Raw genomic sequence first — 25,944 nt, forward strand, 5'->3', positions numbered from 1 at the left:
GTTAGAATTAATCCCCAATCAACACTCTAAGCAAAATTGTCTTTTGACTACAAGAAATAAGTTTTTTAAAAAAAACAACAACATGGAGACACTGATCCCATGGCTACCCTCAGTCACCTATTTTTGGAACCCCTAAAATTAGGTTAGGTGATGACCTGAAGTTAAATCACCAGTCTCCCTACTGCAGCCCCAAGAGCTCAGCCTGGCCTTGCTCTCACCCCACATGGAGACGAGACATTCAACATCTCCAGTGAATAACTCCGGGGCAGGTGGCCCAACTTTCTCAAATGCCAGCCAGATACGACTTAAGAAATCCATGATTCCTCTTAGGAATTGATTTTAATTGACTTGCCATTCACCAAATATTTTTTCAATATGTAGCATTTGCTAAGCACTAGGGATAAAAAGAATAAGAAAAAACGTGTCTTCTTTCAGTGAGTTTCCTGTAAAGAGGACATATATAAATAAGTTATAATGCATGGGGGTGAGTTTGATAATAGAAATATACATGTAATGACTCCTCACTGCAGGATCATTTGTTAGAACTGTAATGCCATGGTTCTAGGTAATCCAGAGCTGTCATGAGGGTGAGAAAGGCTTTCCTTCCTCACCATCTGCTGCTCCCCATTTTTCATCTATTCCCTGGAAATTTCCAAGACTTGCGATGTTGATTTTTTTCCCTCACCTGCCATGCCCTTTAATCCTGTTCCTTATCCACCTGACAAACTTCTATTCATCCTTCAAAACCCTTTTCTGACCATCCTGATCATTTTAAGTATCTGCTATTCTATAATACTTCTTCTCCTTTTCCATATTTCTATTTTTGCACATATGGTTCTCTAGCACAATGAGTTGCTTGCACATCCATATCCTCTACTACACTTCTTGAGAGCCTAACAGAGCACCCAGCTCATAGTGGGTGTTCTTACGTTCATCAAACTCTCCTGTGTGTGAGATATAATGGTACCTCCACCACCACCACCACCACCACCAATGACTATTTTTTAGAGTTTCTCATGTATGCTCCATATACATTACCATAATTTTTCCTCAATACAACTTTGGAAGCAGGATGCAATTATTACCCTCTTTTACAGACGAGGAAATCAAAACTTACAGAAGTTAAGTGAATTGCACACTTCAAATAAGCAGCTCAACTGTAAAGGTAAGTACCAATAATTCTGGTGAGGAGAAGGGAACTATAGATGGCTGTTCCAAGTATGTGATATTTTTGACAAAGAATTTCTATATGAATGTACCATCCCTCCATCATCATCATCATCTCTCTCTCTCTCTCTCTCTCTCTCTCTCTCTCTCTCACACACACACACACACACACACACACACACACATATACACATGCTCAGAAAATCTTATAAGCCATCTTTGAATCTCTTTTACCACTTTTAGGAGTTGATAATCTGACTTCAGTGTCTCATCTCAGTATTTTCAATACACCTTACATATGTTCATATAGCACAGATCAATCTAGTGTAAATATTGGTTTGTTTGTTTGCTCCCCTTATTAGACTGTGTAGTCCCTGAGGTCAGGCATGTTGTGTTCATTTTTTATCCCTTAAGACCAGCATAGCACCAGAGCATAGTAAATGTTCAGTGAGTATTTACGCTAAAAGGAAGAAGAGAAGGAAGGAGGGAAGAGAGGGAGAGAACGAGGAAGCGGGGAGAGAGGAACTTGTGGGTTATTTATTTGGAAAATATCCCTCATAAACCCAAATACCCTTTAGCCAGGCAAAGTTAAAGCTACTCAGGTAGACCCACAGTCCTTGCTGGAGCTCTTCCTCTGTCTTCTCTACTCCTAGGTACATGGATTTCCTCCAGGTTTCCAACTTCCAACCAAGACCATTACCCAAGGTCCTGCCAATGATGGGTCAGCCTGTGGCTCTCAGCTGATACAGGTTTTATAGGATAAGCCAGATTCCTCATTAAGCTGGGAAGGAGGAAATCCAGCTCCTTTTTGACTAGAAGCAAGCACTTTCCTCTAGCCAAAGGCTGCTGCTTCCCTCATCCTTCATTCGGTGACTTCCTGGACACCTGTGGCTATGACACCCCTGGAAAGTGTTAGGCTGTCACCGTCCCTTAATGCCCAAAGCACCCTCTACCCACCAGGGCTGCTCAGGCAGCAGGAAGGTGATTGCAACCTGTAATTTTTCATCACGATTAGCAGGTGACAGCCTCCCATAACATGGCAGCCATATGGCAGCAACCCTTCTGTTGAGCACAATTTTAGGGCAAGATTCATACCGCTTCTCTCTGTGCTCAAAATAGATGCCCAAAATTGGGATAGAATTTACATAAGTTGGCTGAAGAGACTGTGTTCAATTAAAAAGCTTTTGTTGCCAAGGAATTTTTTTTAGTTGATACATATGCTCCTTTATTGCAGTCCTCTGGGGGGAAGAGGGGAGATTTGGATTCTTTCTCTCTCATTCTCTCCCTCCCAGTCTCCTTCTCTCCCTTAATAAATAAGGGGAGGAGGCGCTCTGCCCCCCCGGGCTGAGTGAGCAGCAAATGAAGAAGCAACCCATATGGAAATAACAGGGAAGCTGGCCCATGAAAAACAGAAGCAAGTGGTGCCCTCCTGCCTAGCCTCGAGCCAGTCAAGCTGCAAAGCTCTTCTCTGCATGCATTCAAGTCTCTGCCCCAGAGAGAATAGGTTGCCCCACTTTGCATAAATTCAATGGGATGTGTTTCCATTCCCACAGATACAGAGGCATACATTTAAAAATAGAAAACATGTGTAATAAAAACTTTAAAAATGTAAACCATAAAATAATATTTGTTCTTTGGCAAAAAATTAGGAAACAGAAAAATATAAAGAAGGGGGGAAATCAGCTGTAATTTTTCCATTGAGACATATACTCAGCTAACATTTTAGTGTATTTCCTCCCAGCCATTACTGACACAAAGTTGGGATCAGAATCTATACGTTGAATCCTCACATTTTGTTTAACATAGCATCATAATTTCCTGAGCAATTTTCTGTATCAAGTCCATTTCAAGAACTTTTAATGGTGCTGTTATACTGTATTTAACCATTTCTTGACTGTGGATGTTTACGGATTATTTTTTTTTCCAATTCTGTTGCTATCCTTATATAAATACTGCTGCAATGACCAGCCTTGACTCTTTATACGCTTATCTGATTATTTCTTTAGGACACATGTGTATGGATTGTGCTTGCAGGTGTATATTCAATAGTGAACATGAGTTGCACTGAGCCCATTGCATGCTTTGGGACTGGCTCCTCTTCTGGCTACTGCCTGCATTTTTTACAATACCTGTTTAGCATTGGAAATGAAAACCATGTTTAAGAAAGTAATTTGTTTGCTGAGTGTTTTTCTACGGAAAGCTAAATAACTCCAGAATGGACATCTGTAGGTTTTGCCAACTCAATATCAATTCCCTCCTTCTGTGTAAGATTATGTGCCCAGCCCAGCCATGGACATTCAAATTCGCCCTGAAGTCAGGCCTGGGACTTTGGTTAGGATAAAGAGGGACCTGGTTCTCTAAGATTGCTAAGCAGAAAAAACATAAGCACAGAAACGCTAGGAAGCACCTTTGCTCCCATTTGGGGAAAATCTGCTCAAGGTTCAATTAACAAGGAAAAGGCAGAGCCAAGAGATAGAAATGGGGAGATTCCTGGAAACAGTTATAAATTCTGATCTACCTGCGCCTAAAGACAACAAAACCATCCCCACAGATTTTCAGTTACGTGATCCATGAAATTCACTTCATTACTTAAAATGGTTTGAATTGGGGATCCACTGTATTCAACCTAAATTGTCCAGTTAGCACAGACCCCTTTCCAGGACCAAATTCAGAGTCTTGGACTCATGGTAACTATGTCCTTTGCAAATAAGCTAAATGATAAACTATATGGTTATCTAGCACCTGCTATGAGTCAGATTCTGTGCTCAAATCTGCCGGCAAAACTCTAGTAAGGCCAGCTGCAGACTCCTGGAAGCTTAGAATCTGGTAAGGGAATGGGGAAACACTGCAGAAAATAAACTTCTGTGCAGGACTCAGTAGGGGTCATGAGCAAGGACCCACCGGGCTTTTTAGAAGATGGGCAGGTCATGTCTTATTGGAAGGAATAGAAATAATTTTGTTACAGTGGGATTTGATTTGAACCTTTGAATGTTGGCAGAATTTTTGTGGGTGGAAGTAGAAAATGGAGAAAACATGTGTCAAATAAAAACAACATGAGAAAAAGTGCAGGAGCAGGAAAGCACTGGGAAGTGGTCGGGAAATGTGAGTGTGGTGACTTGCCAGGGTCTTTGCCTCTTCTCTGTTTACCTGAAATGTCAACACCCCGTTCACTGAAGAGAAATCTGACCATTACTGTAAGTGCTATCGTTAAAGAATTCTAATTGTCTTCAATTACATCTCGGCAATTCCATATCCCAATGATTTTTCTCACCTACTGAAGTGAAGACTCCTTAAGTCTGGGCGCAGCCTTTTCTCTGTACATCAAGCCTTTGACATGCCACCAGGTATTCTATGGATGTTCCCCAAAGACTCGTTAACCAAAAAATTGCTTAAAGCTAATTACAATGTTCAACTGAACATAGGCTAACAGACTCACCAGACTCACCAGGCTCACCTGGTATTAGTACCTTTCTTGAAGGTAGGTCAGGCAAGTCCCTAAACGCTCTGCAGCTCTGATAACTGTCTTTTGTTTTCCAAGATGACATTCCTGACCCACCACGCATGACCTCATGTTGCACCTTGCTGGTAAGTAAGAACTCAATACATATTTGGGGAATTGAATTAATAAGCCATGGACGTGAGCTAGCGATACCTTTTCGCCTAGTCCCTCTCAGGACCTTATCAGATGTTCCTAAAACAGCTATTCCAATGTCAGACAAGTTGCAAAGCTGATTGGTGGATTTTCCTGGCAGAATTCTCTCACCCAGGGTTTTACAAACTCTCCTGATCATGAGAATCTCCTGAGACACTCATTAAACATAAAGATCACAAGAACTTCTTCCCTAGAAATTCTGATTCAGTAGGTCTGGATGGGGGACCAGAAATAAGAGTTCTAAATAACCACCCGAAGTAATGCTTTGGGCAAATGTGGGAAACCCTGCAAGTCAACAGACCTATCCTGGCTATAACAGGCTAATTAACCATAATCACAAGCAACTAGTTGTTGCTGAGGAGAGCAGCCTTGTAAAATGGAAAGACCACCATCAAGGGAATTAAAAGCCTTGGACTCAATCCTGGCTCAAACACTTGCCAGCTGGGTAGCTCTGAACAAATTATGTAACCCCTTTGAACTTGTACTTCTGCCTTTGTAAAATAAGGATGGCACTGCTTGCCTCTTTCCCTCTAAGACATCTAATTAGATGATGCATATAAAAGTGTATCATATAGAGGAGAAATTGCCAGTTCTCTCACTTGACTGAAAGCAAAAGCTTTACAAGGACCTGTTTGATGAAGGAGGCAAGTCTTGATACAGTCACCAGAGATTTATAAATATTAACTCCACAGAACCACTCGTTGCACGCTTGTCCTATTTTGTGCCAACCCACCAACGCTGAAAGGTCATCTCAATAAATAACAATTAGCATTTATTGAATACTTATTGCATGTTGGGCACAATTCTAAATGAATTACTCAGACTGATCAATTCAGTCCTCACAGTATATATATGAAATAGGTACTGTTTTTATTACCACTTTGAAGTCGGGGAAACTGAGAGCCAATTGAGGTATAAAGAATCTACCTGAGGTCGCACAGCTAATAAGTGGCAGAGCTCAACTTTGAGCCCTGATAGTCTGGCTGTAGGGTCTCTGCTCTTGAGACGTTAGACTATGTGGCTCCTCAAGGCGGTGGGCTGTCCCCTCAGTCATAGCAGAATATGCAGTTTCTCCAGGTGGTCCATCCCATTCCCCCTCTAAAAAAGGCTAAAGGTGGTGACGGTTCTATAGACGCCCAGATAAAGGTTCAGCTGCCTTCATGGGATTCATCCTTACTCCAAATGCTCCTTAGTAGTTATACCAGAATATTTGAATTTGATGGAATATTGACAAATATCTAAACCACGGAGGATTCTCAAACTAGAGACCCTTACACCAAATGCTCTCTGCAAACTTGTCGTGCTTTTCTTTTTGGAATAAGAATGCCTTTAGGAAAGGTATCCCCTATGCATGTCTCCATTGTTTATACCTGACCATTCCACACCTGTCTCACCTGCCAGGCCCATCAAGTCCTTTGAGTCTGCTCCTTTAATCCAATCCCACTCCTCTAAAGGAAAACAAAAGGCCCAGTCAGATGAAACGGATTGCCCAAGTTCAAAGCAAATGAATGGTAGAGTCCGAAATAGATCCTGGGTTTCCCAACTCTCAGATTAGTGCTCTTTCAAACCACAGTGTATGTGGGGGGGGGGTGGGGGGGAAGAGGGGGGAGGTAGGGGGTGGGGGATGAGGGCATAGCAGACTCCTGGTGGGGGTAGAATTGGGGTGTCATTGCTGTGAGAAAAACACACCAGGCACAGTACGAAGGAGCCTCAGCAGAGCTCAGACAGAGAGCAGAGAGGATTCCAAGTTCCCAGGAGGACTGGGGCTCGCCTCTGAGTAGTCCCTCCGCTCCCATGGCAGACAGGCACAAGGGCCCCCACGGCGGCCACTCTGCCATCACAGTGCCCGGCAATGGCATGGCCGTGAGCCACCATTGTCAGTTTGCAGAGCCTAGAAAGCGAGAGCACTTCAGAAGTTCCCCACACTCACCCAACAAGGCGGGAGAGACAAGGCTGCCAACATGATTAGTGGCATTTTAATTGAAGGCAGCAAAGAAGAATAGAGGAGACAGGCTGCTTTCTCTCCGGCCCTGTGAAGAAAGAAACAGGGAGAGGAAAGCAGGCACAAAGCTGCCCGCTCCCCGGGCTGCATTCAGGTTGCCGCCTCAGAGCAGCTTGTAGCTCTGGAGAACTTTTAATAGAAATCTTCGGAATGAAATGGGCTACAGCTGTTTGCCTTGATAAATATATTTTATGCTACATGCCTCAGCCTCCATCTGTTTGCTGATACGAGCACTTCTTCGTGGCAACTAAGGAGAAGTCATCAAAAGGAATAGCAGGAGATGGGTTTCGGAGCAGGTAGAGAGGGTGAGGAGGGCAGGGGGCGAGGGAATTGTTTCCAGGCTGAAAGGGGCTAGCGTGGGGATAAAGGAAAGAGAGGGAGAGGCTCAGAATAGGGAGGTATGCTGGGCAGGGCAGATAAAACATCCACTTATTCACTCCTCACCCATTTCTCATCACACTCTCACTGTCATCCTCAGTCCTAAGCTTCTCCTCCCTCTACCTCTGGCCTCTAAAATTTATGCCAAGACAGGAGGAAAAACAGCAGTGCCCGCCTCTGAACCAGCACCGGCCCCACCGCTGGCACGTCCAGCAACCTTGGTTGGAGCAGCCATTTGCCTGCGTCAGGCCTGGCCAGCCAGCAAGGGGTCTTGGTCCCTACATCCCCTTCCACTGATAACTAAGCCCACTTCCCAACCCCTCCATTCAAAGCGGAGCGCAAAACAGATGCTGAGATGAGCAGAGGCTAGCACCCTGCGACTTATGAAAGTGTGTGCAGTACCAACCAAATCAGGGAGTTATTATTAAGCCCCATAGGGCTGCACAGCTCCCAAACGCTTTAGGATTGGAGAGAAATGATCCATATATGCTGAGAGTGGATGAGAGCAAGGAGACAGTCACCTCATCCTGGGACCCTAAAATACGTTCACGGAAAGTAACAGGTTTGTTTGATCTTGAACTACCAAAACAAGAGCACAGGGGTGACCTTGATAGAAACGACCATCCCCAAGCGTTGGCTACGGAGCTTGGAGATGTCTGATTGCTGAGTTCAGGACCTCTGTGAATTTGTCCCTCCCTCCTTTTCCTTGCTTCCTTCTGGAAAAATGAGAGAGGTGGGTATTTCTGACTGTTGTCCTGAATGGCCCCCATTTTGAGAACCCCAGCCTGGCTGGACAAGGGAGTCACCAAGTTTGGATCCCAGGAAACAGCGCATAGGTATCATTTAGAGACCTCTCCCAGAACTGCTCCTGCCCCCTTCTCCTTCCTTTACTCCTACCTGAGTCGTTGTGTTGGGGAGGACACTGCTCACGACTCACCGTGGCAATAAAAGGACCAAAGAGTCACCCAAAGCTGCACTCCAGTGCCCCCATCCTTATCCTTCTGGTGTGGTAAGCCCCTGGAATGGCTGGACAGGGAGTTGGTTTTGATGTTGAGAGATAGAGGGAAATGATTACCCCTGGCCGTGAAGAGCCCGGGGAATTATTGAAGCTAAAGGAAAACTGGATCTGTGAATGCAGAAAAGGGGGCATGAGCTTCCAAAAACCCATTAGTCAAAAACAAACCGGTCTGAGTCCCTGCTGCTCAGTGCCACCTCCTCCCAAGGACGTGGGCAGGATGACTGCCGGTGGTGACATGCTTTGAGATGCTCTGACAGAAGGTACTAAATCACTATGTACTGAGCATTGCATTCTCGGTCCAAGAAACCAAGAGCTTTGGACGCGCTTCAGAACTGCTGGCTGTTGTCGAAGGCAGAGCAAGCCTCCAGCTCTAGCCAAGTCCCAGCCCCCCATATTAATAAGTGTTTCCATGGCACTTGATATTTTGCAATGGTCTTTGTTCACATGTCTGCCTTAGAAGGAGTAGCAGGCCAGGTGCAATTCCTTATGCCCTGCCTTATGCCTGCCAGCCATCGAGGAGCAGACCCTGGCTCCGTTGTACACCTGGCGAGATTAATGGGGCCTCAGGCTGGAGGTGTCCCCACGTTTGCAGCTTCTTTCCCTCCACCCCTTCCATCCCCACCCACTCACTACCCCATCTACACTCACATCTCTTCTACTCTTTTGCCTACATTTTGATGCCGACTCGAGACAATCGCTGTCCATTCATTCATCCACATGCCCACTCCTTCACCAAAAGGGTATTGAGCACCTACTGTATGTTGGGGACCCTTTTAGACACCAAAGATACAGCTGTAAACAAGACAGGCAAAAAATCCCTGTCTTCATGGAGGTCACACTCAATTAGGAAGAACTAAATATTTAATGCTAGGAATAAAAATACTTGGAATAATGTTAAAATAGATCAACTAGTCAGAGGACATGATACTGGATCAGAGACATGAATGAAATGAGGGCGCAAGCTATGTACTAAGGGAAGAATGTTTCAGACAGGGGGGTCAGAGAGGGCAAAGTCTGTGAGATAGGAGCCCTTGGGTGTTTAGAAGCAGCAAGGAGGCCAGTTGGTTTTACCAGAGTGAGTGAGGGGAGCAGTGAGTCACTGGGAGCCTGCTCAGGAGAGATCCTGGCTCATTAGCTTTTGATATATGCAAAGAAGTAGCAGGGGCTCTGATGGAGAAGCCCTTTCCTCTCCAGCTGCTCCAGTCCCTAGATCATGCCTTTCTCTGAACTCCTATATTGTCTGGACTGAGGTGACTTATCTGACAGCTTGTTCTTTAGCTCAACCATTTCACACACTTGTTTTCACTTTACCCAAAGCAGCTGAAGGGAGGGAAGACAGAGCAATACATACATCCATTTTAGAATCAGGTGGCATTGGTCCCATGCTTTATAGAAACATTGGTATATCTTGGATCCCCAAAAATATGCTTGAATTACCCCTGAGAATAATTGAGCTTTTACTGATTTCCTGTTTATCTTTTTCTTTTCATGAAGGGTGTTTGGCAAACTGGAATGCAGTCATAAAACTCATTTCCTTTTCCACCTGAGCTCATAACCAGACTACATTTCCCAGTTCTCTCTATAGCTATGTGACTGAATTCTGGCCAGCGCAACCTAGTGAAAATGGCATGCACCATATCCAGGCATTCTTAGTAACTTTTCCCGCTGGATTCGGAGGGCATATAGTTTGGCAAAGAACCATGGTGGAAGGAACAAGGTTCTGGGTCCCAGAAAGGTGGCCTGCCAGGTCATTACTTATGCAAAGGACTTGGCATGAATGACAAACTTTTATTGAGTCAGGCAACTGACATTTGAAGGTATGTTTGTTACAGCAGCTGGCTTTACTTGTCCTAACTAACACAGGCAGTGTGGAAGTGAGGCATCTTGCTTTAGAATTGAGTTTGACTGCACATACAGAAAGTTTGAACAAGTGGCTTCTTTGAAAGAATTCCTGAAGCAGACAGATGAGAAGAGGAATAGCAGCCACCAGGAATCAGTGTCCTTTCTATATTTCTGCTTCACTGTCTCTAGCATAGGGTTCCATTCTCACATTTGCCTCAAGGTCCAAACAGACACATTAGAAAGAAGAAGGAAGAACCTCCCAGCTGAATAAGTCCTGTTGAAAGGATTGCCTGAAAGCCTCACCTAATGACTTCTGTTTTTATCTGATCAGCCATCCATAGTTGCAAGGGAGGCTGAAAGAGTTACTATTTGTACTTGGTGTTGGTAGATTAAATTATGCACCCCAATGTAGACAAGTTCTCAATCTTAATTCGCATTCCTGTGGGTATGAACCCATTGTAAATAGGACCTCTTAAAGATGATAGTTTTAGTTAAGGTGTGACCAACTGAAAAAGGGTGGGTCTCAATCTGAATTACTGGAGAATTTATAAGGAAAAGACCACAGAGAGAAGCAGGAAATCAACAGAAACCAAGAAGACAGAGGAGAGGACATTGCCATGTGCTGGGAAAGTCAAGGATCACCCGCAGCCAGCACCAGAATGCTACAGTCTTTGGGAGAAAGTGTTATCTTGCCCATATCTAGATTTTGGATTTCTAGCTTCAAAACCATGAGTCAATAAAGTCCCATTGTTTAAGCCAACCCATTGAGTGCTATTTGTAATAACAACTCAAGCACCCTCATCAAGCATTTGACATCTTGCCACCCAAGATAAAATTGGAATTCTGTTGGTAAAGAAGAGGGGGGATGGATAGTGGATGGGAAGTTAAGAGTCTTTGTTAAAAGAAAGGAGAGACGGGTAGTGCAACAGTGACTCAGTCACTGTCTGAGTGACTCAGTGACTCAGGCAGAATTCTCACCTGCCATGCCAGAGACCCAGGTTTGGTACTTGGTGGCTGCCCATTCAAAAAAAAGAGAAGGGAAAGAATAGGCATTTGCAATCAGAAACACTGTCTGGGCTGGCTATGTGATTACTCCGCATCATGCACCCAGATATTTCTGGCTTCAATGGCCAATGGCCTAAACTAAAGAATAGAGTCTAGGAAGACTCTGCCCCTAGGAAGGGGCTGCAATGCTGGCCCCCCTGCCTCCACAGCACCCTACATGTCATTTTCTCTGACACATGATGCATTCCTCGTTCAGCCCTCCCACTTGGCCCATGCTTTCTGTACACTCACCCTCACCTCTTTCCCCAAGAGCCAACATCCCACCACAGCAAGGCACCTCTACTTTCCCTCTTACTACTCTTTTCATCAGAATCTCCAACCATGGGAAGCAGTCAGGAGCCACCCTGGTGCTCATGAGCAGAGGCTGCTTTTCATCCCATCCCAGTTAACACCGTAAAAACACACTCTCCTGCCATCAGACTAAGCCAATTTTCAAGTCCTATTTGCAGTTAATGTTGCTCTCTCTTTCTCCCCCGCTTGGTGTTCCTCAATGCTGTTCCCTGTGGCAGTCCACAAAGGTCTGCAGGGAGAAAATAACACGGAATTAACCTTGAACATAGGTGTGGGGGTGAAAAGACAGCTTTACAAAATGAGAATAATAAAGGGCCAGTAATCACCCCCTTAACGTTAGCACTTTGGGATGCCACATGGAAAAAGAACTGTGCTGGATTTTCCATTTTTATAATAGGACTTACTGCAGCAGCCCATTAGTCCCTCTTCTTCCCACCCACATGTCCAGGCAGCAGCAGCAGAGGCAAACTGAAAGAATGGAAATCAGCTTGCCCTGGTATCTTTGCCCCCAGGAAACCAGGCATAGGAGGAGAGGGGTAGATTTACTCAACCATGCACTTCAGCCTGAGCTAAGGATGGCTCTCACAGCCCATCCTCTCTGCACCAGTGTGCTGAGATTTTCAGAATAAACTTAACATAGTTTGGTATAATTCAATGATTTCCCAGCAGGTCAGACTGCCTCTTTTTGCTTTCTCCTGTCTTCATTTCATGGTGTCTGGCTCCCTCACATTCCACTTGTATGAGAAGTATCTTGTTTACCCATTGAGAGGATTTTGGTATTCTAGGACAAACCCTAATATGCAAATGCATCACTTGGAGGATCTTGGTAAAATGCCGACCCTGATTCAATGGGAATGGGTTGAGTCCGAGAGTCTGAATTCTGACAAACACCCCAGTGGTGCCAATAGTAATTGTCCTTGGGCTATGCCTTTACATTGGCCTAAATGGCAAATACATTTCTACTGGGTTAAGCAACTGAGATTTGGAGGTATATTGGTTACAGCAGGACCTAAGGAGCTATCAAGACCTTGTATGGAAGACCCTGGGACTTATAGACTCTCTGATCCCTGCACCTTGAAAAAGGCATATTTGAAGTTACGGCACTCTAACAAATGAACCATCTGTGCGATATCAAGTTGCATTTGAGCCCTATGGATTTATTGTTTCCAAAAGGCACTGTTGACTTTACCTAGATTATCAGCAGGTATCACTGCATTGTAAATCTATGGACAGTTCTGCTTGCAAGTGGCCTTCCAAACAGAGGGATCCAAGGAACCGTGATCTTCCTTCCCTCTTTGATATTAACAACCATTTCATCATCTGCATCCCACTAACCAGTGACCCTGGGGGAACTAAGGCAGACCACAGGGTGTTCACCAGAGCACAAATCCAAGGGCCATTTCATTTTAACTTTGCCCCACAAGGATCACTTGACAAGGTTAGGATAAAAAACAGAGCATGACCAGCCCAGCACTGCTTTTTCATGCATCCATGTCTACATTCCAAGCATATACCAGGCTTTTGGGAAAGGGTCTCTAGAGTCTAGGGCATCTCGAGAACAAAGCCCTGAGCCTTTCTTCCTCCTAGCTCTTCACCCCTCACCTTTCCTGCTTCTTCTTCTCTAAGGCACTGACTACCTCCCTTTCTTATAGACTTTTCTAGCTGTTCTTTATTTTGTCCTTGCTTTACCCTTTGGATACGACACATTCTATCGCCTCCCCAATTACAACTGCATAACTTTAGTTTCTTTTGTCTCCACCGCTGACCTTGAAATGAGAAAAATGTTCTTTGGCCACATCCGGCAAGACTCTTTCTGCTGTAGCCTCTCTTCCAGTTGACCTCACCACTCCCACAGTTTCAATTACCATCTATAAACTGATGTATCCCAGTTTTTCCCATAGACAAAATACATTCATTCCATCACAACATCAGAAGTCCTTAATCCATTTCAGTAACAACACAAATGAAATGCAAAGTTAGAAACAGTACAAACCCCTGCCAAAGTTAGTTACAGGCATGGTCTGTTTTAAGGCAAAGTTCTCCTCTGGCTCTGAACCTCTGAAACTCAGAACACATTATCTGCTGCCAATATACAAAGGAGGAACAGTCATAGGATACTATTATCCATTTCCATAGGGAGGAAGGAACACAGGGGTCACTGGACCCACACAGTTTCAAAAATCTGCAGGGCAAAGTCCACAAGATTTCAAAGTCTGAGAGTCATTTATCTTCAGGGCTTCTGAAAGCAGCAGTCTCACCCTTTCCAAGGGCCTACAAAGAGGCCTACCTCTCTCCGAATGCAACCTAGGGGGATACTGGGAAGACCACCTTTTTCTTGGCTCCATCCTCTCTAAGGATTGGTGCTGCACCCGGGCTCTCTGGGGCACACGCTAAACCCCTCCATGTGGTGGCAGCCAGACTCTCCCCAAGCCCCAAGGAATGTGCTTCACCCTCTCCAAGGCCCGAAGCAGCATGACTCTTCCACTGCCATGAGGTGGAAGGTCCATCCTCTGCCTTTGGGGCAAACACACTCTTTCCACAGGCTTAGGTGGGTCCACTCTCCTGGCCCGAGGCTTCTTGACTTCAGACCTCAGCCTCCACAGTTTTGTCTCTGAAGTTATTTTTCCTCCAGTGTGTCCCTTCTCTGAACCCCCCAGTCCAGAATGGCAACAGCTCTATTTACACAGGTCCCACAGCAGTCTCGCTGGCTTTCTATGCAGTAGCCTCGGATCATACCCATCAGACATAAGGAGTTTCCACAAATCCTTCCTGGATAACTCCATGTCCAATCCTGGCTTTCTCTGAAATGGTTGCCTTGTTCCACATTTGGTTAAATTCTTACCTGAGGCACTATTCTCTGGGGCTCAAAATTTTCCAGAACTTCAATTTCTGGTTTCTCTGTACCCAAGAGTTCAGTTCTCAGCTTATCTCCTTCCTGTCGCATTTCACTATAAGCTGCAAGGAGAAACCAAGACACACTTTCCACATTTAATCTGGGATTCTCTTCTGCTAAATATCCAAGTTTATGGCCTTTAAAATCTGCTTCCAGCTAAAGCCACTAGTCAATTTTGCCAGATTATCTGTATTTTAAAACAGGGACCACCTTCCTTCCAGTTTGCAATTACACATGTCTCATTTCTGTTTAAAGTTTGGTCAGAAGTATCATTAGAGTCCACATTTCTGCCAACAGTTTCTTCAAAGCATTTTAGGCCTTCTCTATCAAGCTTCTTACAAATCTTTCAGAGTCTCCTTTATCCATTTAAAAAGCTATTCCAACATGTTTGGTATTTGCAAACTACAGCAGTTTAGTACCACTCCTGGTACTAAAATCTGTTCTAGTTTGCTAGCTGCCGGAATACAATATACCAGAAATGGAATGACTTTTAAAAAGGGGACTTTAGTAAGTTGCTAGTTTACAGTTCTAAGGCCAAGAAAATGTCCTAATCAAACACATCCAGGGAAAGATACCTTGGTTCTAGAAAGCGGATGAAGTTCAGGGTTTCTCTCCTAAGTGAGAAGGCACATGGCAGACACAGTCAGGGTTTCTCTCTCAGCTGGAAGGGCACATGGTGAACACAACATCATCTGCTAGCTTTCTATCCTGGCTTTCTGTTTCATGAAACTCCCAAGGAGGCATTTTCCTTCTTCAAGGATTGCTGGCTGGTGGATTCTCTGCTTTGTGGTGCTGCAGCATTCTCTGCTCTCTCTGAATCTCTTGCCTTTCTCCAAAACATTTCCTCTTTTATAGGATCCCAGTAAACTAATCAAGACCCACCCGAATGGGTGGAGACAGGTCTCCACCTAATCATTTAACAACCGCTCATGATTAAGCCACATCTCCAGGAAGATGATCTAATTACAGTTTCAAACATACAGTACTGAATAGGGATTAGAAGAAACGGCTGCCTTTACAAAATGGGATTAGGATTAAAACATGGCTTTTCTAGGATACATGCATTGTTTCAAACCAGCACAATCCCAAATTTCTATCTCTAGACAAAGCTCTCTTTAACATTCCAGACTCAAATATTCACAGTGCCTCAAATTCCATGTGCACTGAATGACACTGATTGATCAATCCCAAAAGAATAACAGAAAGACAGAGGAACTTGCATTGATTCTCCAAGGCATGGAATGGCAATGAATCACCCCATCACTGGAGCATGAAACCTGAAACCATCCCTCACCACCTTGCCTCATGTCCTCCCACAACTCAATCAATTTTTAATACCGATAATTTTCATCTTCTGATAAAGTTTATACTTGCTGTATAACCGATCATGTTTTCAACTTCTTTGGGGTCCTCACACAACTTGTTCCCTCCACTTTGACACATTTCTTCCTCTTTTTAAATGGCTTACTGTGAACAACCTCAAGGGCCATGTCTGTTCTTATTTGACTCTTTCATAGTATGTTATTGCTTGTTGCTGAATGAGTGGCACAAAGAAGTGATAAACAAATGATTAAGTGAATTATGAAAGACTCTTGGTTAGTTGAAAGCTTAAACCAGAGCTACATCACCCTTGAAATTCAAGTCACTTAGGCTACACTATTGAGGTCACTGACATCTTGCCCAGGAGAATGATTCCCAATTATTCTAAGAGAGAAGAACAGGCTCTCATGACTCAGCATAGAACAGTGAACTCTGTCCACTCATGATGTTTTTCTCTCCAGGGATCATATCCCTGCGGGTGGAGGTTTACCACATAAATTCCCTTTTGACTCATTTCTGGTCAATAGGGAGAACAGAGAGATTAGCGACTGTTTGGGAGAGGTTAATGAGCCCATGGACTAGTTGTTCCTGCACATCAACATCATTTTTCCTACTTTCTTTTTGCCTCTCTTCCTTCTGCCTCGGCATCTCCTCATGCAAGAGTTTTTCTAGACTGGTGAAATTCAACTCAGTTTTCTAGAGTGCCTTATATTACATATCCCACAATGTTTTACAGGATCTAATAAATGATGCATGATTTTGTGAGAAAAAGCAATGAACTGGAATCCCAAGGCTGATTTCCAAGAGCTGGGTCTGCCTCTTGCCCACTAGATGACGGTAGGGCAGTGACTTGGTATCACCTAGCCTCAGTATCTTCATGCGTAAAACTGCTCCCTGCCCACCTGGGATATTATGTCAGCCATTTAAGAAATATCAGCACTTTATAAATTCTGAATTGGGCTACTACAGATAATAACAGTAATTTATAAACAGATTTTTTTTCTTTTTGCACGGGCAGGCACCAGGAATTGAACCCAGGTCTCCGGCATGGCAGGCAAGAATTCTGCCACTGCGCCACCATCACACTGCCTTAAACAGATTTTTGTTTTTACTTCTGGTTCACGTTTCTTAAAAATTACCAAATGTTACCATCAAAGGAGAAAAGGATGAGGCAGGAGGAGGGTGAAAATGAATCAAAGAAAGAAGAGGACAAAGAACCCAAGAAGAGATGAGGCAGAAAGGAGACTTTACTTAGATTTAGAGGATAAGGGTGATGAAATTTGGTTCTGGGAAGGAGGCAGCAGACAGTTCCTGCAGACATTTGGATGCTTAAAGAGCAGCAGCGGGGATGGATAAAGGTGGGTTGATTCAAGAATTAAAGAGATAGTAGGATCTGCAGATCATAATCTCATCTCAGAAACCTCAATTCAGCAATCCGAAAGCAGGCAGATGGGGTGAACAGGAAGACACCCATCTTCTAATCAGAAAATCTGCACTTGATGCCTAGCCTTGAAAAATTAATATGAGCTTCATGGATTTGGGAAACCTTGGCTTCCTCAGCTGTAAAATGGGATAATAAAAATGGCCCTGCCTAACGTACTAGGTAGTTGTGAGGCTCAAGTCAAATAAAATAATCTGTGAAAATGTGCTTTGTAAATTGTCAAGGGCTGCATCATTGTAAAGCAGTTGTGGCATCCTCCGGAGACTTGATCAAGCCAAACACAAAAGGCACAGACAGGAGAGGAAAGGAACTTTCCATTTCCCATTCAGGCCTCTTACCTGATGTTTACTTGGACCACTTAGATTTGTACTGTCTCAGGTCCTTAAAATTTTATAAAGTTTTCTGGAGTGAGGAAACTCTGCAAGAATTTTATTAGACACAGCAAAGACCAAAATCAGCACAGAGCTGACATCTAAAAGGTTTAGCAAAAAATAAGGATTTCTCTGGAGGTTCTGTATGTGCTTAAATGGCTCAGGAAGCTAAATTGTGAAATTACAAATGAGATGTAGAATGGCATATTTAATTACACAGCATCGTCTGCAGTGCCTCATACCATGTAAGAAATTTGCAAAGATTGTTTATCTGGCACTGAACTCCAGGAGGAATCTGAAGGAGAACCAACTAAGCTGTAGCAGGGCATTCAGAAGACAGAGGATGAAATTTCTGGGGGCATCACATGAACTCATTTCCATGCTTGGGTTCTGTGTTGCACTTTCTCCCTCAACTTCCAAAGACTCATGAGGGCTTCTTCTGATTTAATTTATTTGGGAAGATGATCCCCATTTTGCAGGTAATGAGAAGACTGGGTCATTCTAAGCCCTTATAAGGCATGTTCCCTACTCTTACCCAGTTTACTAGCTAATAGGGTCCACAAGATGGGTTTGTGATACAGATCGCTACCTTGCAAGACTTGATGCTAGGCATGCAGTGGGAGTCAGCAATGGAGATTTTGGAGCAGACAGACTTGGGATTAATTCTTTGCTCTACTAGTGAGAGGTCTGAGAGCATGGGTGTGATAGTTAGATTCAGTTGTCAACTTGGCCAGGTGAGCATACCTAGTTTTGTGCTGCAGATATAAGCCAATGGTACGTGAACCTCATCTGTTGCTCATTACATCTGCAGTCAGTTAGAAGGCGTGTCCGCTGCAATGAGTGATGTTTGACTTAATTGGCTGGTGCTTAAATGAGAGAGCACAATGTAGCACAGCCCAAGCAGCTCGGCATTCCTCATCTTAGCATGTGCAGCTTAGCCCAGGCCTTTGGAGATGCAGAAAGAAGTCACCCCAGGGAAAGTTGTTGGAACCCAGGGGCCTGGAGAGAAGAGCAGCAGAGACCATCCTGTGCCTTCCACGTAAGAAAGAACCTCAGTGGAAAGTTAGCTGCCTTTCCTCTAAAGAGCTAACAAATTAAATCCCCTTTTATTAAAAGCCAATCCATCTCTGGTGTGTTGCATTCTGGCAGCTAGCAAACTAGAACAATGGGTAAGAGAAAGTAATCTCCCTGAGCCTTGGTTTCCTCAACATAAACTGGGGATATCAATGCCTGTCATGGAGTGTTGGTGTCATTTAACAAATGATGCATGTAAGGCATATAGTCTAGTGTCTACATTCTGGAAGTACTTGAAAGCTAGTAACACTTTGTGTTAGCAGTAGGTGATACTAAAGACTAAAGGCATTATGGAAAGTCATCCAGCTAGCCAGAGACTCACACGTTGGAGCACACAACCTCCTCTGATTCTAAAACCAGTCCTGTTGCTTTCATCAAATCCCAGACATCATTTAAGAGGGCCTGAGCCTTAGCCACGATATGCCAAGGTGTGACTATTAAAATAGCAACCTAAGAATTTTGCATTTCTCAAAGTAAAAGTCAAGAAAAGAGGCCCTGGGCATGATGGGGCACCCAAAACCAGGATTCTGTCCTCACCCCTGTCCTTGACCTCCCATTCCTTGCCTCCGGCCACAAGACATCAGGACCTCAAAGGCCTGGCTATCTTCCGTAAGCCACATTTGGAATGGCTAATAATGCTGCAGCAGAACCTGGCTGGCAGGTGTGCGGGAGGCACTTGCAGGAGAGAACAGATTGAGAAGCACTTTGGGAAGTCTCTGGCACAGATGCAAAGACAGAAGGGAAAGTTTTCCCTGTGCTCCATCTTCCGACCTGTCCTGGAAACTCAAGGAGAGGGACAAGGAATTTGAGATTGGAAAGAGCTGTTAATATGAACCCACCAATGTTCTGAACCTCCTCTTCACATTCAGGCAATTGAGGCTGTGACCCTGGGGGTTGACATCAGAGCATATTTATTACAATCTGCACGGAAATTCACAGAACCCACAACTACCAAGAATTGTAACCAAATTACAGAAAGCATAGATGGGCTTGGCACAGATGATGAAATAAATGTATAATAAACCTGTGTGCCTGTGCATGTTGTGTGCAAACGTGTCAGGATAGAGGGGCTGAGGAGATAGGACGCTACATATTTTAATTTAATTTTATTTTTCAATCATTATTTAACGAATGAGGATGGGACTTAAAAAGACTAAAGCAAAAGGACAAAAGCATAAAGAGGACTCTCCCCCCTGCTTTCTTTCATGTCGTAAATACCTCCCAAGAAGAGTCTACAGCAACATTTCCATTTTATGTCTTACATGCACACACACACACACACAGGTTTGAAGTAGCACTTCTCAGTTTAGGAGTCATTATTTGTTTAGCCTTTTAACTTTCAACTTGTTATAGAAATATACTTCAGGGAACCCTGGTTACAAGATCTCATGGATAATCAAGTCAAATGTCATTCTACATTCTGCCTAATATCTCACCTAAATCAATAAACAAATAAATGTTAAACACTTACTTGTGCAGTGTATTGTATAAGGTTTACCAGAAGAACCAAGGTCTGAGATTATTTTCTCCGCACCTACAATCATTCACTGAGCTCTACTGATCTATACTGATTATAAATATATCTATAATCTGCCAATCTCTCCCTTTCCCTACTGCCCTCATCATTTTGCCCAGACTTTAGAGTGGTCAGCTCAGGTGTCATGTCATCCAAGAGGCCTTCCCTGATCCCAACACTAGGTTTTTCTCAATGTTCCCCAGTGCATCCTCAGAGACCTTGGGTCTGCATTTTTTGTAGCACCTACTATATGGTATTAAAATAATATGTTTTTGGATCTGCGTCTAACACCACTTTGGCAGTAAGCTCTAAAAGAGCGTATAACGTAATATCTGTCACTCAGTAGACACTCTTGCCAATGACGTTTGCTTGCCGATGCCTAGCCTCCATCACAGCCCATTTTCCTGGGTTTCACAATTCTTAGATACCTGACGTCTGCCTAGCACACTGTGGCCTCCTGAAGGGCAGGACATGATGCATGTTTGCATCTCCAATGACTAGAAGAGAGCTTGCTACACACTTAGGAATGAATGAATGGGTGAATAAATTAATTCCTGAATGACTACATCTAAATTTCCTATAAGTTCTTTAAGGCTCCTTTTGATTATAACAAAGAGTTGGTGGGTATCACGTGAGCAGCACACACAATAAGAACTATTACATTTCACATGAGGGAAAGATGGCTGTCAGCTAGAATAGCTGAGAAAGGTTCTAAAGAGAAAATGGCCCTGGAGCATGGACAGCATGCAGGCATGTTGATGGGGACAGGGAAGCATTCCAGGAGGAATGAGGAGCAGAAGGAAGGGTATGGAGGTGGGAAAGGGCAGCAGCCCCTTGGGCCACCATGTTTGTTTTCTGTGTCTCTTCTGTATGGAACATGGAGAAATGGTATCCGCTTTTTTCCTCCCTCACCTTCAGAATTCTCAGAGCTTCCAGGTCACCTCATTTGTTCTTGCCACGTGATCCTTCAGAACTAAAGATTCTGGAGTAAGGATGAAAGGTGTAGGGTGAATGATTGCCCAGTTTGCCTGAGGCTAAGTTTCCTAGGACATGGAACTTTCTGTGCTAAAACCAGGGAATTCTGGGGAAAAACAGGAAGAGCTGGTCAACTGAACCCTAGGGGAGAGACGGAGAAAAACTGAAAGTAGCCAAACAAAACCTTTAGAACCACTCACCACCCCTCCCTTACCATGAACCCTAATTCTTAATTTATTTCCTCCTGCAAGAACAAAAGAAAATGGTGTCACAATTACAGAAAATTGTTCCACTCCTTCCAAGAAGCTTTCTCTCACCCTCCCCTCCTAATCTAGTACCATCTCAGTGCCAGTATATAAAAATTGCTCTTATGCATTTATAAATTCTTGCTTGTCAATCATCTCAAATCTATGTTCCCCCAAATAAACAATAAACTCTTTGCTAGTGGGTGTGTACCTTATTTAGCCTTGAAGCCCAGTTTATGGCATGATGCAAGCAACCCAGACCATTCTGTTGAAAGAATGGTTCATTTATTGGCCAGTTTATTGGTTTGTTAGATGATTTGGATATTCCACAGTAACTCATGGGTCCATCCAAAAGTGCCTGGTGCAAACCTCCTCCTGGAAACTATCATGTCGTTTGCAGTCCCCCATGTCAAAAGGAAGACTGAGGCAGCTTTTGCTGTTGAGCAGAAATTTGTTGTGTTACACCAGGTGTTAGTCTCTGGAGCCAGCTCTCTAAGGCAAAAGGACTCATCAAGCCCTAGGCCACTGAGGCCCCTAGCTCCCCAGGCACTCCCCTAGTTCAGCAATAAGCCAAACAGCTTCCACTAATGGTCCCTAACAGTGCAGTGGCAGAGGCTAGGGATGGTAGCTGTGCAAGCCTTCTCTGCAGACCTGTCCTAGGCCTTGGCTCCACTGGGCCCTTCGGTCTAAAGCAACTCTTGCTATATCATGGTGAGATTTAGGGGAAGTGATGAACTATGGATATATGAATAATTCCCGGATGCACTAATGTCAGCTTATTGTATTTTTCCCAAGGTTTTATTTTTTTTTAATTTTCTAACCTACTGAAGGTTGATTCACTAGTTGCTAATATTTGTCCCATTTGCTTAATCTTTCTCTCTGTCTCCAAAATTATTGACTCTAAATTTTGCTAAGCCATTTGAAAATCAGCTCCAGATATCTTGACACTTTCACCCCAAAACACTTCAGCTTGTGTCTCCTAAGAACTAGGACATTATCTTACCTAACCATAATATTTTTTCATTCCCAAGAGATTGATACAATAATATTACCTAATATACTGTCCGAATATCAATTTTCTCAATTTTCTTATTAATGTTCTTTACAACATCAAGAATCATCTAATGAATGTAATTGTCATCCTTTTTAGTCTTGTAAATCCAAAAGTGTCTCTCACCTTTTTTTTTTTTGGTTTTTCATGGCTGCTAGTTTTGAAGAGTTTAGGCCAGTCTCTTATAGATGACATCTTATTTACCTACAGTACAATATCAAAAACAAGAAACTAAAATTGAAACAAAACAAATAAGTAAACTGCAGCCTATTCTTGGATTTCACCACTTTTTAATTTTCTTGGACATTTTTTTAGAGCAATTGTAGGTCTACAAAAACAAATCATGCAGAAACTACAGAGTTCTCAAATGCACCCCCACGTAGTTTTCCTGTTATTAGCATTTTGAATTAGTGTGGTACACTTTTACAGTTGATGAGCCAATATTATTATAACTATATTATTAACTACAATCCATAGTTTACATTAAAGTTTGATCTTTGTACTGTGCAGTTCTATGGGTTTGTTTTAAAATGAGAAATATAAAATTTCCCGTTCCAACCACTTTCAAGTGTACAGCTCAGATGGTGCTAATTACATTCACAATGTCATGCTATTATCAACAACATCTTTTGGCAAAACTTTTCCATCACCTCAAACAGAAACTCTATGAATTGAGCACTATTTCCCCATTCCCCAACAGTACACCTGCCCCTGCTAACCTGTATTCTAATTTTCTTAAATATAATTTTTGTCCACTTTGGATTCATATTTTTCATTACATTATAATCTATTGCATTATTATACTTTTGAATGCTCAAAGTGCCTCACATTTGCCAGTGAGGACCCCTTTGATCCAGCTCTTATGTCCTTTTGATAAGTCACCTCAGTCTTTGGGCTGATCTTTGCTTTCTTATACAACAATGTGCACCAATTTACCTGGAATTTTCTCTGTCCAATCTCTCCAAGGAGCCCTGGCTTCTTTTCATGGGGAATGGTATTTAGAAACCAACATCTAGGTGCTAGGTGAGCTAATTACTACTGGGATATTACTTCTGCCCTTTCAGTAGGCATAGCTGAGTACAGACTATAACCTCTAATTCAAATCCAACAGCACAGGTTTCTTCCTTGCCTTTCATTATTTTTAAACTTGCAGCTCCTTTCTCTCTGCCTAACACCATATTTTACTCATTTGCTTAGTCTTATAGCATACTGAAAATAGTTTAGAATTACTGTGTGATAATGCTAGCAACAACAGTCTTATGTTCAAGACAGCTTTCCAGTTCTTTTATTCCTTAGACTATAACCCTAAGGCTATAACAATAAGGATGTTCAATCAGAATACGATGGTCCATCGTATTGGATTTTGGATTATTTTTTCTGTATAGGTACATTATCAATTTGCTATAAAGTTAGATTCCTTTTTTTCATTTCGTATTCAGTTTTTTATAGATAACCTCATCTTTTTAAAAATGTTATTGTGATCATCTATACATAACATAAAATTCCCCATTTTTGCCATTTTATATATGCAATTCAGTGATATTAATGATATTCACGACATTCTGTTACCTTCATCATCCATTACCAAATCCTTCTCATCACTCCAAACAGAAACTCTGAGCCTATTAAGCAATTACCCCTTAGCTCCTCCTCCCCCTAGATCCTGATAATCTTTAATCTTCTGTCTCTGTGTATGAATGTGGTATGTGCACATGTGTGTTTGCAATACAAGATGGTGTGTCGGTATGTGTGAGTGTGACAAGGCATCTGTGCTTGGTTGAGACATTTCATATCTAGAATATTTGTCTTTTTGTGCCTGGCTTGTTTCCTCAGCATGATATTTTCAAGGCTCATCCATATTGTAGCATGTATCAGAATCTCTTCATGGCTGGATAATATTCAATTGTATAATAAACAGGATGTTCTCATGTTGTTTAGCCATTCACCTGACAATGAACATTTGGCTTCTTTCAACATTTTATCTATTGTGAATAATGCGGCTGTGAACATCGGTGCACAAGTGTCTGTGCTTGGTTTTAAGATTTGCCTTGTATCCATCCTTACTGATTTAATTTTATTTTTAAATAAACAAAACATTTATGTGATGTACGTATTAAAACTATATACAAAGGTACACTCAATATAAGCCTCGCTCCCATCCCTACTTGTGGCCCAGTTCCCATACTCACCTGAAAAGATAGCCATTTTCCTGCATTTCTAGGTCATCCATCCTCATTTTCTTTTTTTCCTCAAAAATAAGCAAATAAATACATTTTTTTGTTTCCTTTTTTTCTTGTACAAAAGGTAGGGTACTATATGCACACTTTCAAACCTCAATTTGTGCTCTTAACAACATATCTTCGACAACATTCTGCATGAATTCATAGAGAGTTCTTTATTCTTGCTCACGTTATGTGTGTTCTATTGTATGAGTGTGCCACAGATTAGTCAATGTGTCCCCTATAATGGGCATTTAAGTTGATTCCAATGCTTTGTTACTATAAATACTATCACAGTAAATAACTTTATCACAAGTGGTTCACATTTGCAGAAATGTAGCTCACGGCAAATCTCCACTAGAAGAAATGCTAGGTCAACGGGTAAACACATAAGCAGTTTTGGTATAGCTATTCCAGATTCTTCTCCATGGAGACTGGCCATTTTGTGCTCTTGCCAGCAATTTATGAGAGTACCTGTTTCCCCACAACCTCTCCAAAAGAGAATATTGCCAACATTTTGAATTCTGCCTATCTAATAAGTTAGAAACAATATCTAAGTGTAAAGCTTTATTTGGTATTTCTCTTAGGAGTAAGGCTGGGAAAATTATTTGTTTAAAGACTGTTTGTATATATATTTCTGTGAAGTGTGTATCTGCGTCTTTTGCTCATGTTTCTTTCAGCTTTTTTTTTATCTCTTGATGTTTAAATATTCTTTATATATTAGGGAGATATTAGCTCTTTATCTCGATGTATATTAAGAAATGTTTTCCATAAATTTATTACTTGTCTTTTGATTTTGTTTGTGAAGCTTTTTACTATGCAAAAGTTTCGTTTATAAATGTAATCAAATTTATCAATCTTTTCTCTTATCAGATCTGGATTCCAAGCATAATTAGAAAAGCTTTCTCCATGCTCTGATTATAAAGAAATTTACCCATGTTTTCTTCCAGGACTTGCGTGGTTTCTTTTCTTTTTTTATATACATTTAAATCTCTGATCCATTTGCAGTTTATTTTGAGATATGGTGCAAGATATAGATCCATTTTTATCTATTCCCAAATGCTATCCAATTGTCCAAGCATTTATTTAAAAGTCCATCTATTTCCTGGAGTTTCTTTAATTTGGAGGACTTCTACATTAAACAAGTCATACAGTCAATATTAGACATGTCAAAACAGAAACCAACATTTTTGAATATTTTTCTCTGTGTCTGTCCAATATGACACTGCCAAGCCCTAAAAGGAAAGGAGGACAGTGGAAGTCCTTATTAAAATAAGGATGAAGAGTTAGGAACTTTACATTTCTAAATGTATATTTTTTACTTAATATTTTGAAAGAAGTTTATGCTAATGACAAAAATCTTAGTAGTATGAAAAGTACTGTGAAAAATAAAATCATCCTCATATCAAATTACATCTTCTCCA

General features: G+C 42.4%; 1 long non-coding RNA gene across 1 annotated transcript in view; it reads right to left on the reverse strand.

Annotated features, from left to right (window-relative positions):
- Positions 1-348: 348 nt before the first annotated feature.
- Positions 349-25,944, reverse strand: part of LOC143643167 (uncharacterized) — a 34,709-nt gene continuing 9,113 nt past the window's right edge. Inside the window, exons 2-4 of the long non-coding RNA XR_013156167.1 lie at positions 24,491-24,549; positions 22,428-22,505; positions 349-443 (exon numbers count right to left, since the gene is read on the reverse strand). This is a non-coding gene — a long non-coding RNA (uncharacterized LOC143643167). The remainder of the gene's footprint in view (positions 444-22,427; positions 22,506-24,490; positions 24,550-25,944) is intronic.

Source organism: Tamandua tetradactyla, chromosome 8 (genome assembly GCF_023851605.1).
Source record: "Tamandua tetradactyla isolate mTamTet1 chromosome 8, mTamTet1.pri, whole genome shotgun sequence".
Lineage (NCBI taxonomy): Eukaryota > Metazoa > Chordata > Mammalia > Pilosa > Myrmecophagidae > Tamandua > Tamandua tetradactyla.